The following is a 4714-nucleotide window of genomic DNA, read 5'->3' on the forward strand; positions in this document are numbered from 1 at the left end:
AATCGCATATCTAGATCTCCACGAATATCTCCGGTACGTTGCTCGATATGTTCATGAGTCGGTTTACCTCAGTTCCATATGAGTTCCTAGTGTAAAATAAGCAGACGGAAAGTAAAATTAGAACCCTACACCAGCGTGCTCACTACCTGAAAAATAACCAACATTTTTTTACCCACAGTTTGTACAATAGCGAGTAATCAGTAGTTCATTAATGGGCGTGGCCTTATGACGTCAGTCACCCTATAGTCCAATCAATGACACGTTTACGTTATGTCCCGTCAATCATTCGGCTACCTGTATATCGCACATACAACACCGTTTTACTCTTTGGGTTTGCATTGGAACAAATACAATGAACGCGATTTTCCTACGGATACTCTTTCTTCTTTTGTTCACTTTTAAATTAAAATAATGCTTTAGACAATGTGTGATCATTATAAAACTTTACGCTGTCAACTCGCGAACTGTGGAACGCGACTCTATGTGTTAGTAAGTGTGTTCCGTTTTGATGGCAGAAAAGAAGTTAGCGTCTTTCTCGACCACTGTTTTCTACAATGTGTCCACTATTGTTAAAATAGTTGTATAGCATTTGCCGAACTGTGTATCCGTGTTTATTTTGTGATTTTTCAAGTTTGTTCTGACTGAATTGTCGCAAAGGAAACAGCAACCGCGACAGCACCCGCATCAAAAGAAAACAGACAATGAACTCTGGAAAAATAAATACAATATGAAGAAAAAAGGCATGACTGTTTGTTGTAATGGGTGTGGGAGCTATCCATTATCTCACTTCCACGATATTAAGGGGGCCACCAGAATAGCCGAAAACATTAAAATTTAGGAGCGTGAATGTCAAATTTCGCCCTGAATAGCGAAAAAAATCGCTCTGATCTCATTAAACTTGATTTTCCGTGCGTCAAAATAATTTTGGTTTTATCATGGGTTTATAGTTCCATGGTTTTATATATTTATTTATTTATTAACACACAACATCCCTCGGAGGGGATGAAAAGGGTTACAAATCAGATATTAGTAAAAGAAAAATAACCACATAAAGAGTAAGGGAACAAAAAGGCATAAAAAAAAAAAAAAGATAATAAGTTGAATACAAGGAATGTATTACTGGCTTAGTTTATGTAGGTGCTGCTGTCTTGTATTAAAACAGTTTTTTAAATATTGCGCTAAAGGAATTGACATTTTCTCGTCACTTAGTAATGATATGAATTTATTTTCATTACTAAATTTGTCAAAATTTGGTATACGTTTATTAGCTACAATGTAAAGTTTTGATCTTATTTCATTGTAATGAGGACAATTTGTGACAAAATGTTGTTCATCTTCAACATGGTCATTGTCGCACATATTGCAGACTCTGTCTTTAAAATCCAATCCTGTATGCCGGCCTGTTTCAATTTTCAGACAGTGGTTGCCAAGTCTAAATTTTGTTAAGGATTTGCGAAGTTCACTGTTTTTCATAATTGTTAAGTAGTTTTCTTGTTCTATTTTGGTTTTAAAAAGTTTGTAGGTTCTTAGTTTATTTTTAGAATTTGATTTTTTCCTATTGTCATTATTTATTTCATTTTTCCACTCAGTTGTAAACTCTTCTTTTAATTTCTCATCAATTGTTTTTAATTTTGATAATGAGATAATATTTGTTTCATTTAAAAGATAAGAATGGTTAATATTATTTAATATCAGATCAAGTTTTTTAAACCATTTACTTTTAATAATTTTATTGACATAGTATGCTTCTTGAAGTAGAGTATTTGTGGAATTTGCAATACGATTGGCATATTTTATCATTTGTTTCTTAATAAAAGAGTCAAGAGGTAATTTTCCCAATTCACTATATATTGCCATGATTGGTGTATTTTTTGAGATACCAAGAATGTACCGATAGTATGTAAGCTGAACATCCTCTACAATTGATTTTGTAGAGCTTTCTTCTCCCCAAATGTCACTCCCATACACAATAACTGGTCTGATAAGTTTATCAAATAGTGACAGTAGTATGGACATGTCCAGATTACCAGATCCAATTTTGGTCTTTAATGAGAATAAGGCTTTTATTCCTTTTCTTTTTAGGTTTTTCATTGCATCTTTAAATTTACCATTTGGACTCATAGTTAAGCCAAGATAATTGAAATCTTTAACTATATTGATTTCTTTTCCTTCATAAAAGAATATTTCCTTGTTAAGGAGTCTGTTACACTTATTGAATATCATTATTTTTGTTTTATCTGTGTTGACAGACAACTGCCATTTTGATGTGTAGGCTGATAGTTTATCCAAACAGTTTTGTAATCCCCTTTTGGATTTTGAAAGAATCACAATATCATCTGCATAAAGAAGGCAATTAATGGGTGTGTTGTGTAACAGTGTAGGGTCACAATGATCATTATCAAAAATATCAGGCAGGTCATTAATAAATAAATTAAACAGACTTGGGCTAAGGTTGCATCCTTGTTTTACTCCGATATTTGAACAAAATGATTCTGTTAAACCATTTCTTGTTTTTACCTTATATTTCACATCACCATACATATCTTTTATAATTTTGTACATATTACCATTTACACCATTTTTCAACAATTTATAAAAAAGACCTTCATGCCAAACACTATCAAAGGCTTTTTTGAGGTCTACAAAGCAGGCATAAATTTTATTTGATGTTTTCAATTTATTTTTATCATTTGCCTGATGGATGATCTCCTTGTCCTGATGGAGGTATTTATTAATAATAGTTTTCAGGATAAACAGATTGTCTGTTGTCCGACAGTCTTTCCTGAATCCAAATTGTTTATTAGAGAGGATATTATTTTTTTCTAGATATGAAACTAGTCTTGTGTTTAAAATACTATTAAATAATTTACCTAAACAACTTGAAATTGCTATTCCCCTGTAATTAGAAGGGTTCAATTTTGATCCAGATTTGTGCAAGGGTACAATAAGACTAGTATTCCAAGAATCGGGGAATTTGCCAGACATGAACACTATGTTAAAAAGTTTTTGTAGTGCGTCTGACAGGTAATAACCACCACATTTAAAAACCTCATTACTGATTTTGTCTTCTGCTGATGACTTATTATTTTTTAATTGGCTAATTGCTTTTTTAATTTCATTTTTTTGAATAGGACCATTCAAAGATTCTGTATTGACTGCGTCCACACTTTTCTCTAAAGTTTCTAGATGTGTTTTCATATTAGAGTGAACAGTGTTGTTTTTATTTAACAGTTTTTTAAAGTAAATTAACCAGTCCCCAGGTGAAATAGGTTCATTATCTGAATGTGTTATACTGTCATTGTTTAAATCATTCAGTATTTTCCAAAATTTAGATGTATCACTTTTTGATTTTTCAAGCTCATTCAGTTTTAACTGTTTTAGGGCATGTTTCTTTTTCCTGACTAAATTTTTGAATTGCTTTTTTGTTTTGAAGTATCTACCACGAATAATCGGGTCTAGTGGATGTTTCTGCAGTAATTTTGAAATATTTTTTAATTCTACGCGAAGCAACCAGCAATCATTATCAAACCATTTTTTCTTTTTTAGTATTGTTTTGTTTTTCTTTTTAAAACACTTTGGAGTGATTTTTTTAACATTTTGGTCTGTGAGAGATAATATGATTTTTTCAAAATCTGAAGAAGCTGTTTCTGAATCATTGTTATATTGTTTTAGGAGAAATTCCGTAATTTCATTTTTTTCACTGTAATGCAGAGAGGCCAAGAATTTATTTTTTGTATCCACATCCCAAATATATTTTGCTGGTAATGGATCCAATTTATTTTTGTTATTATTTTTTTTCAGGGCATTATAGATGATTTGGTTTATGGCTAAAGACAAAGAGATAGGGCAGTGATCCGAAATATTAGATAGCTCATGAACTTTGAAGTATTGTACAGAGTTATAAAAAAGTTTTGAAATAATCCCAAAGTCAATAGCGCTGCAACCATTTGGTGTGTAACATGTATATTTGCCAACAGAGTCTCCAATTGTGCGACCATTGAGTATGATTAAATTACACTCCATGCACATATCGATTAATTTTCTGCCAAATTTATATAGCGGAACTTGCGACCGACGCGTTCTGTATAAGCATGGAACTAGGTTTATAGTTCCATGGTATAAGTACGTGACTTTCCGCTTATTATTCGCATTCGTTAATCGTAACATTATCCGCAGACTTGTCTATAGTCTATAGTTGATCATGTGTGATTTGCACAGCACCAGCTCCTGTAGGTTTCTCCCACTCCCAGATGCTGGAATGTCCATTTCTATTGTTTCTGTACTGGGTAGGTTATAGTTTGTTTACCAGGATGTCTTACTGCTGCATATTATCCCCGCCTTGGGAGAGACGACTGTCGCATATGAACACACCGGATGACCGTAGGCTGCAGTGATTACATTTCACGACCCACATGTGCTATTAACAGTTTGAACAATATAGTCATTTTCTGATTTCATTATCTTTGTAGTTTTTTTTTAATAATACAATAATTAAATTTTATTCACAGTTCAGGGTGGTCACATTTCCGTATAAATGCATGGTCTACGACCTTTTTTTTTGTGTGTGTGTGTGTGTTTTAATTTTGTTTTTCGTTTTTTTAAGCAAGCAAGTAAAAAAATAGTCAAAATAAATACTACTAGATTCGGTGTCTATTCATTCGGTAGTTTGGTTGTTCTTTAAGAAGATTTACAACAGACTGCGAATGGACTCGGC

Source organism: Saccoglossus kowalevskii, chromosome 4 (assembly GCF_978046115.1).
Source record: "Saccoglossus kowalevskii chromosome 4, keSacKowa6.1, whole genome shotgun sequence".
Classification (NCBI taxonomy): domain Eukaryota; kingdom Metazoa; phylum Hemichordata; class Enteropneusta; family Harrimaniidae; genus Saccoglossus; species Saccoglossus kowalevskii.